The sequence below is a fragment of the Mytilus californianus genome, unplaced genomic scaffold, assembly GCF_021869535.1.
Source record: "Mytilus californianus isolate M0D057914Y unplaced genomic scaffold, xbMytCali1.0.p SCAF_8, whole genome shotgun sequence".
In the NCBI taxonomy this organism is placed as follows: domain Eukaryota; kingdom Metazoa; phylum Mollusca; class Bivalvia; order Mytilida; family Mytilidae; genus Mytilus; species Mytilus californianus.
The window spans coordinates 35,855,356-35,870,472 of record NW_026262734.1 but is presented as its reverse complement, the minus strand read 5'-3'; positions in this window follow the sequence as shown (position 1 = coordinate 35,870,472).

Here is a 15,117-nt window from a genome sequence, read left to right as displayed (position 1 = left end):
GAACAGGACAAATGATGTCTTACTGGTATTGTAAAAGATAAATCAACAATTCGCGGAATTTTTTATTCAACACAAAGAGAGTGTATTTGATTATCTTGATATCTTGAATTTATTAATATTAACTAATTTTTGATAGTTGCGAGACAGGTTAACAATCATTAGATTGTTTTCCTTTGACTAGCGGATTCAATAACTAACAAATCAATTTGTAGAAAAACCATGATAAATGTTTCATACTGATCATCATAAAAAATGCAATATCTTTTTCCAGCGGGAGCGATTATTACCTGCTTCGCAGGAAAAAAGGATATTCGTTCATGAATATCTCGCGGCAAGTATAATGAATTAGACCGAGTAAATCCCAATGTGACTTTCTTATTCAATAGACAGTTGAAGGTCAAGCACCTTTTAAGTTTAAACTGAGTTAAGTTGTCGTGATATTAATAGAGATAGCAAATTGACATAAGTCAAAATTGAAAAAGAAGCTCACCCGAGGCTGCATTGATGATGTTGTTTATAGAAAAATGACCAGTTTGAAATAAATATAGAATATCAAAGTTTTGAAATAAAGTTTCCTTGTACCCTTAGATTTTACATTTTGTAACTGTACATATATTAAGATATTGTAAAAGCTATATTAATATAAACGTCAACAATTTGATTTTCAATTTTTGACCCGGAGGTGGTCCTCAGCTGCCCCCTAACTAAAATTGTGTGCTAGTTCAGTGAAAATGGACGTCACACCAAACTCCAAAACATATAAATGAACTAAAATTAAAAAACATACTAAACTAACAAAGGCCATAGGCTCCTGACTTGGGACAGGCGCAAAAATGCGGCGGGGTTAAACATGTTTTGTGAGATCTCAACCCTCCTCCTTTACCTCTAGCCAATGTAGAATAAAGAAACACATAGCAATACGCACAGTAAAACTCAGTTTAAAAGAAGTCCGAGTCCGATGTCAGAATAGGTAACAAAAGAAACTAAGCAAAATGACAATGATACATAAATGAACAAAGGACTACTAGCAGTTACTGACATGCCAGCTCCAGACCTCAATTAAACTGATTGAAAGATTATTTCTTCATCATATGAAAATCAAGCACACTCCCTTCCATTAGGGGTTTAGTATCATACCATCATAAAATATTAGAAGAACATAACCCTTATCATGCCAACAACTGGTTTTAGAATAAATGTGTTTATTTCCGATGCAAAGACCCTATGAGTGAATCAATATTAATACCAAAATATGCAATCCTTAATGACTTGACAACAGTATCGTAACTGTATCCTTTCCGAATGAGTCTGTTCAAAGGTTTGGTTAGCTTTTGAGGTGAATGCCGACATTTTTGTGCTTTGTAAAGAATATTACCATAAAATTTTGGATGTGAAATACCTGAACGTATAAGATGTCTGCATGTTGATTTATACTTACGAATGATGTCCATGTACTGATGATAAAATTTAGTAAATGTTTTGACTAGTTTGTGATATCGAAACCCTGGTGTAATAATTTTTCAGTAATACAGAGATTTCTTTCCCATACACGAGCGAATCGAATAAGTTGCGATATATATATTTGAGACTCAGATCGTCGCCCGGTCCCTTATCGATGTCCGTTCCTTAAATTGACGTCAAATTTGACGTCATAATAATGTAAGATTCCAAATAGATGGTCGATCTTATGTCCCTCATAATGAAGACTTTTGTTTGTTCTCAAATCGACGTCCAAATCTTTGCTTCGACGACCTTTTTATGGAATTGCCACGATGACTTCATAACCTCATTGAAATACGTCATTGATGGCTTGAAAAATGGAACAAGGCACAGTCTCTGATGATGGATTTGTTTTGGAGAGAGATAAACAGAATAAGCAAAGATCCAATCGTTTAAACATTTTGGGCCGTTATATAAGGAAATAACTAACGCAAACAGGGGAAGTCCATAAAAACTGACAAAACCAAACGTTATCTACCAACGGAACGAGTGGAAAACAACTGTCATAATCCTGACTTTGTACAGGCATTTTCCGAAGACAATGGTCATTCAAACCTGGTTTTTAAGCCAGCTAAGCCTACAACTTGAAGGACAGTTGTTTATAGTTCCTTTGCGAAGACCGAATTTCAATGACCCAGCTAAAGAATCAATGTTCAGTAACTTTTTATGGTAATGCCTTTGGCGTATCCTTTTTGGCATAACCTGCAAATGTAAAGTCGCCGCATAAAGTTTTCTACAAACCGAATGCTCCTTACTGTAGTCGAATTCCTAGTGATGTCATTCGGTATTCATTTTGCAATTCGACAGTTTCTGCTTTCCTACATCCAATCTGACGAATGATTCGAAGTCAAGCAAAAATGAAATACAAAAATCTCAATTTTTTTTAATTATGAAACTTTTAAGGAAAAGCTTACTTATTAAAGTACAACAAATGAAAATGATAATTTCAGTGTATTTATGTGTTATAATTATAAATTGTTTTTCAATTGTAACTCAATATCACTATTCATTATGAAAAAAATATTTTACTGTATTCTTTCATCAAATTCTGAGAGCTTCACGAAGATGGTATCAATACATAGATCAATTTGATTCTGGCGGAAAATGATAATTATATATAGTATTCACCACTGCAATAGGTGTGTTACGATATTTCTCCAATCGAGACATTAAATTTTAACATTTAAAGCGCGAGGCTTGCCGAGCTTATAAATAATTAAAATTCAACTGTTGAGAGTGGAGAAATATCGTAATACATGAGTTTAATATAGTAGTGGAATCTGTTTCTCTAATGATTTTTATCCTTCCTTTTCACAAGGAAATGCCTGTACCAAGTCAGAAATATGACAATTGTTTGGCATTTGATAAGGTATTTTCCGTTTTGAATTTTCGTTGGAGTTCGGTATTTTTGTTACTTTACTTTTTTCAAAAATTTGCAGAAAGTTGTGGTCTTTAAATGGGACGTCATCAGGCATTGTCGCCTTTTTTCATGACGTCACAATACGAAATTCGGAAGAAACCAAGAATATTTGACGTCATAATTGGATTTCGACCAATCATTTGCAAAGAACAGAAATTTCACTCCTAAGGAGAACAATTGTTTCCTAATCGGTTAGGGAATGTGAAAAAGTGAAAAAATTAGAGAAAGAAACATATTGAATTTGTAAGTGTTATTTGTATATGCATTAATGAAGATGCGTGGTTTAATTCAATTAGACAGAAGCCAAACGACACAAATTACATAGACATCTAGTGCAACAATATACAGATGCTATCAACTTTTTCTACTTGTAAATGGATCCGAATCGGATTTTTTTCTTTTTCTTTACCAATTGAACAGAAACTATGAAATATCAATTATCAGTCTAATATGATAGTTACATAAATGGCGCCACATGTAAAACAAGAAGGTGTTGATCAATCTTTAGTTTTCTATGTAGCGTATATTGTGGATTTGTTCGTCTTTTTTTAACATGGCGTAGTCAGTTTTTCTTCTACTTTTGAGTTTTGAATGTCCGTTTGGTTTCTTCTGCCTCTTTTTTTTACTAATTAATATACTTAAGATAAATATCTTGATATGAAACATTTATTTCAATGAAACAATTATATACATCTATATACTACTAAAATAACGAGGTCCAATTTGTTAGCCGGCATGATGTAAAACCAACGAATCAAAGAATTCTACTTTATATATAACTAATATAGGACAATAGTGTTGATTAAAAATTACACCATTCCAGGCCCTTTTGTTTCCCACATAATTGATATAACCAATAATTAACAAGTTCTGGATCGAATCCGATACCGATACCGATAGTTCCTGTTACCTAATCTGTACGTTCCGCCTCTGTCAGGTGCACCACCAAATGATGTATTCGGGATTTGCTATATACACGGGTCATAATCACACATGAACTTCGTCATTATACAGGGATTGACACTACTAAATTCAATCATTGACCAAAAATATATCTACAAGTAGTTTCCGGTTGTAGCAAGAAAACCAGGACTCAAACAGAAAGATTTTGAAAGCAGAGAAAACTGCACCTTATAATCAGCATAACTATTTCGAATGACAATACGAATACTAAAAATCCAGGCTGAAAATAAGGCATAGGTACTTTAATTCAGTCATGGACCCGCGATGTCGCGGTGTGTTCTCGTATGTGGTAAGACTTTTCCTCGTGTACATTGTTTACTAGAATCAAATGATGCACGCAGAGCAATTTGGGTTTAGCACTCACATTTTAGGCAGTTAATAACTCTCTTGAAGCTTTTGTAAATTGTCTCTCTCAATTGTGTACCCATAAATAAGTAAGCAAAGAAATTACAAAAGAATCCAATGGTGATACTCAATTGTTGATATGGATATAGCAAGTAGAAGAAGCCTTCGTAAAATTTGTCTACCTGTTCAGTCGTCGCAAAAGCAAAAGTTAAAGTCATTATTGATATAACTTCAGATAGAGTACTGATAATAGAGATAATAACAACAATGAAAGCTGATCTACGATTTCTTTTCTGTACTTCTTGGCTGTCAACCCATGTAAGGTTTTTCCTTAAAAGCGTAAGTTTGCATGCAATGTAGAGAGAACATACAACCATTAAGATGCAAGAAAAAATATAAGATATGTTAACCACAAGGTATGTGTAACTTTCTATTTCTAATGTATCTACGCGTTCATAGTCTGAGCAAAGTATACCCTCTATATTCAAAGACAAATTCATATGACAAATGATCAATGCTATATTCAAAAGCAATGAATATCCAAACATGACCATTGAGGTGTACACACATACCTTATTGGTCATGTGTATTTTACTCCATATTGGAAACAACATTGAAACAGCTCTCTGGACACATAAGGCTGTTGTGTTAAAAATTGATGCCATGTGAAATATATTACTTATTTCAAAGCTTAGAACTGTCCATGAAATAGATGTTAAATAGTCATAACTTAGCCATACCCATGACTTATCATATGAAAAACGCGTTACCTGGCGATCATACAACAAATATGGTATTGTCATAGGAGTGCATACAAAAACTGCAGTAAGCATGTCGGTCAAAGCAATTGCAGATAACATTATTACTATTGGTGATCGGTTTTTCTTCTGTAGAAAGATGGACATAACATACGTATTAACCACTATGATTATAATTGATAGAACTGAGCCTGCAAATGCGGCGGGTTTTGGTGGTAGGAAAATGAAATTAACTTCATACCTCTCTCCAAAACACGGAATACGGAAATCTAAACATTTATATTTCCGATGAAATTCATTAATGTTAGATGGACTGACAATAAAGTCTTCATATTCTATGTCTATGTATCCGTACAAAGCAACAAAGTCGATGAAATTGTCTACACATGTATCATCTTCAAAACTAAACATTACTGTTGATTCTCCAAGAGACGTTATGCCAATTTTTGATAGGCCTATTTCCTCATACACATTAACACGAAATATATGTTGGTTTGCCAATGTTACGCATCGTAAACAGTCTGTCCAGTTCTTTAGAAAGTAGTGTATTTCTTCATTGCTTATTTTGACATTTCCTTTGATAGATAAAAACAGTTTAAAGTCATCAATACACAGTTTGTCAACAAATGTTATACCAATGTCTTCAAATAACGGAATAATACCGGCATCTTCAAAAGTTACGCTATGAGTATCATTTACATCATCGAATAATTTTGAGATATGTACATTTTTCTTACATTTTTCATTTTCTAGCACTTCATAGATATTAAAAAAATCTATGTCTACACCGGAACAATTTCTGTCAATAATGTTTATGATAAAGAGATCATTTGTATGATGAAGGACAAAATATAGTCCAGTGTTTCCGAGAGGATGTACAGTTACATCATCTGCGTAAACTGAGACTTCACCAATATTGTCCACGTGAAAGGAAATACTTCCAGGAGAAGAAAAAGTGTCCTGTGGTTTGATCATAGGCATAGCACTCAATATCAAAAATGTTAAGTAAATCATGATGATCGTTCAGTTTGAAATTATTGTCTGCAAAGTTCGAACAAGCATATATATCTGTATTAAAAGATGACATTTTTCCATGTCATTGGAATATCATTAGAAAACTATCAAACAAGTTTGATAACAGAAATGGGAATACTTCAAATTTGATGTTAATGATTCCCGTTAGAGATTGAAAAACGTTTTTCATATCTCATTTAAATGATTGCTATCACGAACAGAAGTCTCATTTGACATTTAGAATTGCCATGATAAGTAGAAGCTACAGAGACATGGTACTATTTTTGCTGGTATCAGTTGTTGTAAATAAACTTGTCTTTCGGTTCTTATGCATCCTTGGCTTTCAAATATTCGGCTTTGTGCGTTCTTAATGAAGGAAAATCCACAAATGCGCTTCGGACGCTGTATTTATAAAGTGTTGTTTTAATCTTTTACAGCACGGAGTCGATAAGTGGTAAAAGAGACAGTCAAAATTCTTATTAGAACGAATGTTGAGTGTCAGCAATATAGCAGTGCTGTTGAATTTCTTAAGACTACAAAAAAAACCCAATTCCAGCAACGTATCCAGACAGTCGCTGGCAAGTGGTTTGAAGAAGATGCCAGTCTTAATAGGTTTTTCATATGTATGCAATAACTCAAAATTCGTTTTTTGAGGACCAATTAAGATTGCTAAAGAAAAATCAGATTTAGTTTTATAAAGTTCCTTTATTTGTTAAGATAACCAAGGATTTTACAGTCAGACAATGTAAAAGAGTTTTCAAATTCCGATCTTGCAGATGTAATGGATGGTTCAAAGGACTTCCATGAACTACCTTATCATCGCTAGAGCCAATGTCGGGTAGAAAGATTTAGCAGAACAATAATAGCATTTATTAGAAACAAGATGGTTGAACAATTGAAAGATTGGCCGTCTGAACTTCAGAAATTTTGCTATAACTACAACAAAGCCAGTAACGCCTTACCAATCATTTTTCAAGCAAAGAAAACTTGCTCCATCTATAAATGAACAAGTGATTTTCGTTTATAGCAGATCTTGCATTGGATATTGAACGCCTTATTTATTAAAACAAATAAGAAGACGTGGTAGGATTGTCTATGAGAAAACTCTTCACCAGTACTCAAATGACATAGAAACTAGGAAGTATAGGTAACCTTCAACAATGATCAAAACCCATACCGAATAGCAATTTATAAAAGACCCTGACATGCACATTTGTATGTTTACATTATGAATTTGTCGTTTTACTACGAATTAACATTCAATTTCTCTTATTTCCTTTGCAAATATTGCCAAATTTGTCACATAAAACGAAAACTTAACCATACTAAAAAAAAAAAGATCGAACACTTATATCAAACGAGACTTGCTTGGCACAATTTGGTTTTTTTTCAAAACACTTACACTTCTCAACTGCAAATTTTCTTGAAGTTAAATTGTATTACACATGTTACATTCTGAAGCATACATTTCAAAAGAATAAAAATGTCCGTTGTTAAAGTTTGACATGGGAACCGAACATATGACGTATGGTATGTGCAAAAGACTAGACCAACGATTCTTGGAATTTTTTATTTAACACAATGAGAATGTTTACCAGTGGAGAAATATACTTCTCTTGTAGTTATAGCCAGCTATCTATTTCTTGCATGAAAATATATATCTCGTATCACACTTTACGGAGTGTGATATGAAAAATGCGTTAATTCGATTGGCTTATCCAGGATCATGAGACGATATTACCACATTTCCATTGGCTATTATTTGGGTCATCGATGACTTTCAAAGGTTAAAAGATGTACATTTCGTTCATTGCAACGAAGATATTAAATATCCAATAATATACAAAACACTCACACTTTTCAACTGAAAATCTTCTTTTTGCAAATTTTATTACATTCTGATGGGTACAAAACAAATGATGTCTGATGTAAAAGTTTGACGCGCGAACAGGAAATATGATGTCATACTGGTATTGTAAAAGACTAGATCAACAATTCACGGAATTCTTTATTCAACACAATGAGAGTGTTAAGCATAATCGAAATAGCTGAAATAACTCGCGAGAGTTGGATATCACTTGATTTCAACTCTCTTTATTTAATTTAAATAGTAATAATAAACTCGCCGAATGTTCATTTATTATTGTATTGAAATCAGTTCACTCATCAGTCGATGACAAGCTGTCAACGCCATGGCAAAAAACTAAACATCTGTCAACAGAGCTAAGTATTTGATTATCTTGATATCTTGAATTTATTAATATTAACTTATGTTGCGAGACACAATCAATAGATTGTTTTCCTTTGAATAGCAGGACCAATTAAAAACATATAAATGTGTAGGAATACAATGATAATTGTTTCATACTAATCATCATTAAACTGTAATCTCTTTGTCTAGCGGGAGCAATTATTACCTGCTACGCTGGAAAAAAGGATATTCGTTCATGAATATCTCGCGGCAAGTATAATGAATTAGACCGAGTAAATCCCAATGTGACATTTTTTTCTATGGTCAGTGAAAGTCAGGCATCTTTTTAGTTCTAACTGAGTTAAGTTGTCCCGATGTTCTCCATGTTAAAAGAGATAGCAAATTGACATAAGTCAAAATTGAAAAAGAAGCCATTGCAAAATGATCAGTTTAGAAAATATAGAATATCAGTCATTATTCTCAAAGTTTAGAAAAAAAGTTTCTTTGTACCTTTAAATTGTACATTTTGTAACTGTACATATATTAAGATATCGTTAAAGCTATATTCATAGGAACGTCAACAATTTGATTTCAAAATTGCCAAATATAAGTTATGCTTCATGTCTTTTAATTCCTTAATATACCTAATTAAACAAAGATAATTATAATTGAAAGTTACCGATGTACACCGAACTTAGTAATCAAAGACAAAACATAGTCCAACCTAGAATAGTTATGCGCTTTGATGTGTTTTTTTGGTTTTTTTTTGTAAAAAAAATATAGGTTGTGCATTGGCGTTAAGTTGAAGTAAATATGTAAACGTTTATTATAATTGCGCTTGAAAAGATGTTATGGATTCATGAAAAATCTCCATAACTGATATATATTTCACAAATGTTTACATGTAAACAAAAACAAACTATATATATATTTGAGACTCAGATCGTGGCCCGGTCCCTTATCGCTGTCTGTTCCTTGAATTGACGTCAAATCTGACGTCATTATGAAGTAGGATGATTCCGAATAGACGGCTGATTTTATGTCCCTCATGTTGAAGTTTTTTGTTTGTTTGTTCTCAAATCGACGTCCAAATCTTTGCTTCTTTAGTTGACGTCATTCTTATTGAATTGCCGCAATGACTTCATAACCTCATTAAAATACGTCATTAGTGGATTGAAAAATGGAAGAAGACACAGTCCCTGATGATGGATTAGTTTTGAAAAGAGATAAAAAGAATAAGCAAAGATCGAATCGGTTAAACATTTTGGGCCTGAATATCGTTTTATTAGGAAATAACTAAAGCAAAGGAATCAAACAGCAAAAATTCATAACAAAATTACCGAACTCCAAGGTAAATTCAAAAAGCGGAAGTCCATCAAAATTGAAAATTTGAAAATGAAACGTTATCAACCAACGGAACGAGTGGAAAACAACTGTCATAATCCTGACTTTGTATAGACATTTTCCGAAGACAATAGTGATTCAAACCTGGTTTTATAGATAGCTAAACCTCCAATTTGTATGATAGTTCATTTGTGAAGACCGTATTTCTATAACCCAGCCAAAGAATCAATGTTCAGTAAATCAGTTGATTTGAATGTTCACCATAGACGATTCGTGAGTTAGAATCAATGAATATTAAAAAAAAAACACAAGAAGGACCTCATAAAAGCTGATACAATTTATGAATTTCCCAGTTGTAAGAGATACCGTCAAAACAAAATTCTTTTCAGAAGTGTGTACCAGTACCACTGAATTGCCAAAAACTACCACAAACTGTACCAAGTCAGGAATATGGCATTTGTTATCTACAGTCTATTTCTATGTTTGTTGGCTTTTGCTTTTGTTGTTGTTCAGTGTTTCTGTTGTTCCGTTGTTTTCTTCTTGTAGTTGATATTTTTCCCTCGGTTTTAGTTTGTTACCCGGATTTGTTTTTGCTTAATCGAATTATGACTATTGCACAGCGGTATACTACTGTTGCCTTTATGTAACACACTAGCCGGTTACATAATATTACGTAACGGTACTTTGACCCACGGACAAAACGTCCTTCTCTATACTACTGACAATCACCGATCCGATTAGGTCCTTACGTCAAGTAACGTGCGTATTTCATTTTATTGAAAATCTCTAATAGACTTTATCTTTACTTATCAACTCGCCATTAATAAAACTTTTTATGGTAATGACGTTTGCCTATCCTTTTTTTAACATAACCTGCAAATGTAAAGTCACCGCATAAAGTTTTCTACAAACCGAATGCTCCTTACTGTAGTCGAATTCCTGGTGATGTCATCCGGCATTCATTCGGTTATTCGACAGATTCCGCTTTCCTACATCCAATCTAACGAATGATTCGAAGTCAAGCAAAAATGCCATACCAAAATCTCAATTTTTGATAATTATAAAACCTTTTAAGGAAAAATTTACTTATTAAAGTACAACAAAAGAAGATGATAAATTCAGTGTATGTATGTGTTATAGTTATAAATTGCTTTTAACTATCTTTCAATTATAACTCAATATAACTATTCATTATGAAAAAAAATATTTATTTTACTGTATTCTTTCATCAATTTCTGAGAGCTTCGTGCAGATTGTTTCAATACATAGTTTAATTTGGAAAATAATTATTACAGAAACATGTTGAATTTGTTAGTGTTATTTGTATATGAATTAATGAATAAAGATGTGTGGTATAATTCAAATTTACAGAAACCAAACGACACAAAATAGATAGACCTTTAGTGCAACAATAAACAGATGCTATAAACTTTGTCTATCTGTAAATAGATCCGAATCGGATTTTTTTTTACAAATTGAACAGAGACTATGAAATATCAATTACCAATCTATATGATAATTACATGAATGGCGTCACATGTGAAGCAAGAAGGTGTTGATCAATCTTTAGTTTTCTATGTAGCGTATTGTGATTTGTTCGTCTTTTCGTCGTTATTCGTTTTTTATCATGACGTTGTCAGTTTTTCTTCGACTTCTGAGTTTTGAATGTCCCCTTGGTTTCTTCCGCCTCTTTTTTTCTAATTAATATATTTAAGTTAAAATATATTGGTGAAAACATTTATTTCAATAAAACAATTATATATATATATGTGTGGTAAGACTATACCTCGTGTACATTGTTTACTGGAATCAATGGATCCACGCAGAGCAATTTTCGGTTTAGCACTCACATTTTACGCAGTTAATAATTCTCTTGAAGCTTTTGCAAATTGTCTCTCTCAATTGTGTACCCATAAATAAGTAAGCAAAGAAATTACAGAGGAATCCAATGGTGATACTCAATTGTTGATATGGATATAGCAAGTAGAAGAAGCCTTCGTAAAATTTATATTTCTGTTCAGCCGTCGCAAAAGCAAAAGTTAAAGTCATTATTGATATAACTTCAGATAGAGTGCAGATAATAGAGATAATAACAACGATGAAAGCTGATCTTCGATTTCTTTTCTGTACTTCTTGGCTGTCAACCCACTTTTGGTTTTTCCTCAAAAGCGTAAGTTTGCACGCAATGTAGAAAGAACAGACAACCATTATGACGCAAGAAAAAATATAAGATATGTTAACCACAAGGTATGTATAACTTTCTATTTCTGAAATATCAAAACGTTCATAGTCTACACAAAGTATACCCTCTATATTCAAAGACAAATTCATATGACAAATGATCAATGCTATGTTCAAAAGCAATGAATATACAAACATGACTATTGCAGTGTACGCACAGACCTTATTGGTCATGTATATTTTACTCCATATTGGAAACAACATTGAAACAGCTCTCTGTACACATAAGGCTGTTGTGTTAAAAATTGATGCCATATGAAATATATTACTTATTTTAAAACTTTCTGTCCATAAAATAAACGTTAAATAGTCATAACTTAGCCATATCCATGAATTATTATAAGCAGAAAAAGTAAGCTGGCGATCATAAAACAAATATGGTACTGTCATAGGAGTGCATGCAAAAACTGCAGTAAGCATGTCACTCAAAGCAATTGCGGATAACATTATTACTATCGGTGATCGGTTTTTCTTCTGTAGAAAGACGGACATAACATACGTATTAACCACTATGATTACAGTTGATAGCACAGAGCCTGCAAATGCGGTGGGTTTCGGTGGAAGGACAAATATATCAACATCGTACCTCTCTCCAAAACACGGAATACGGAAATCTAAACATTTATATTTCCGATGAAATTCATTAATGTTAGATGGACTGACAAGAAAGTCTTCATGTTCTATATCTATGTATCCGTACAAAGTAACAAAGTCGACAAAATTGTCTACACATGTATCATCTTCAAAACTAAACATTACTGTTGATCCTCCAAGAGACGTTATGCCAATTTTTGATAGGCCTATTTCCTCATACACATTAACACGAAATAAATGTTGGTTTGCCAATGTAACCCATCTTATACAATCTGTCCAGTTCTTTAAAAAGTAGTGTATTTCTTCATTGCCTATTTGGACACTTCCTTCAATGGATAAAAACAGTTTAAATTCATCAATACACAGTTTGTCAACAAATGTTATACCAATGTCTTCAAATAATGGAATAATACCGGCGTCGACAAAAGTTACGCTATGAGTATCATTTACATCATCGAATAATTTTGAGATATGAACATTTCTCTTACATTTCTCCATTTCTAGCACTTCATAGATATTAGACAAATCTATGTCTACACCGGGACAATTTCTGTCAATGATGTTTATGATAAAGAGATCATTTGTATGATGAAGGACAAAAGATAGTCCAGTGTTTCCGAGAGGATGTACAGTTACATCATCTGCATCAACTGAAACTTCACCAATATTGTCCACGTGAAAGGAAATACTTCCAGGAGCAGAAAAAATGTCCTGTGGTTTGATCATAGGCATAGCACTCAATATCAAAAATGTTAAGTAAATCATGATGATTGTTCTTTTTTAAATCATTGTCTGCAAAGTTCGCACAAGCATATATACCTATATTAAAAGATGACATTTTTCCATGTCATTGGAATATCATTAGAAAACTATCAAACAAGTTTTATAACAGAAATGGGAATACTTCTTATTTGATGTTAATGACTCCCGTAAGAGATTGAAAAACGTATTTCATATCTCATTTAAATGATTGCTATCACGAACAGAAGTCCAATTTGACATTTAGAATTGCAATAAGTAGAAGCTACAGAGATATGGTACTATTTATGCTGGTATTAATTGTTTTAAATAAACTCGTCTTTCGGTTCTTATGCATCCTTGGCTTTCAAATATTCGCCTTTGAGCGTTCTTGATGAAGGTAAATCCACAAATGCGCTTCGGATGGAGTATTTATAAGGCGTTGTTTTAATCTTTAACAGCACTGAGTCGATACTGCTGCCGATGGACTATCAGTCCCCGATGATATCATCAGCTCAGTAATCAGTACTTCGGCACTTACATGATTTTTAACAAACTTTTTTAAGCTTATAAATTTAGAATTATAAAGATATTGAGAAAGTGTAATAAAAATACCTTACACCAAGGTTTCAACTCAGTCAGGCAAAGTTGGCCTGAGATGGATTTGGCTCTTATTTTTAGGTCCTTTTTGGTCATTTAGCTCTTCATCTGTTTTGGTTCTAATATATCCTTGGTTTTCAAATATTCAGCTTTGAGAGTTCCTGATGATGGTAAATCCAGAAAAGCGCTTCGGACCGGCATGAAATTTATAAAGTGTTGTTTTCATTTCTTTGCAATAGCACTAGAATATAATTGTGCAAACAGCCAACCATGCGTTCTCAATGCATAATATGAATTTAATTTATGAAATATTTTTCATGAAGAAACTGTTAACATGTTTTAACGTTGGTCTTTGGTCAAACTATGTTAACAAAAATCTCATCAAAGATATCAGGCTTATAACTTGGTACTCACAAGACTCATTAGTGATGCTCTAATAAAAAAAGTCGCAAAGCCACATCAAATATTCCGAAGATATAAAGCATTAATAACCAAAAATTCCAAAAAGTTATGTCAAATACGGCTACGGCAATCTTTACCTGGGGATAGAAAAACCTAGGGGGGTAGGGCCTCGAAATAGCCGTCAAACTGATATGTACTGATAGTAATGCAACTTTATATAGAAAGTATCATTGATCTTCCACAAGTAGTTCCTATCAAACTGACTTTTAAAAACAGAAAACTTAACAATTATTGACACATCCTCCTCTGTCGTCGCAGCCTCTGTAAAAGCAATACAAATGTCTCGCTTTCCATGACTTTCATCGCAGGCGAGACAAGTCTTCCGCCAGCAGTCGGATTGATCTACTGGTTGTAAAAACACACCAAAGATACCAGGCTTATAATTTGGCACACCAGACACACGTTTCATCTACACAACCGTCACTATTCCTATCTGACTGGATCAAATGTCCTTTATTTGACAATTTTGGATATTTACCATTTCAATAAGCCATAATTGTATAATATTATGTCATGAATATCTATATATTCCACATCCATTGTTTTCTGCTGAAGTGATACAGAAAGAAACATCCTCTCTAACGAGGACAAATTCTTGGTAACCTAAGAAAATGAATGTACTACAATCATAAGGTTTATATGACCTTATAGCATCTAAAACATGAATAAAACAAATAAAAAAATATGATTTACCTATCTTTTATTACAAATATAAGAATTCAGCACTAAAAACTATTTACTCAGATCTTAAGCACTAAAAAAACTACATTTTCTGTACATCTAATACTAATTTTACATCTCTTTAAAATACTAATGATGTCAAACAAAATACATTAAAACACTAAATACTGAAATTTGCCAGATCTACAATAAATATATGATAAACAATAAAACAGGTGGAACAATGTGAAAAACTTCTCTTGGTCTACTGTTCTTAAAGTACGGTA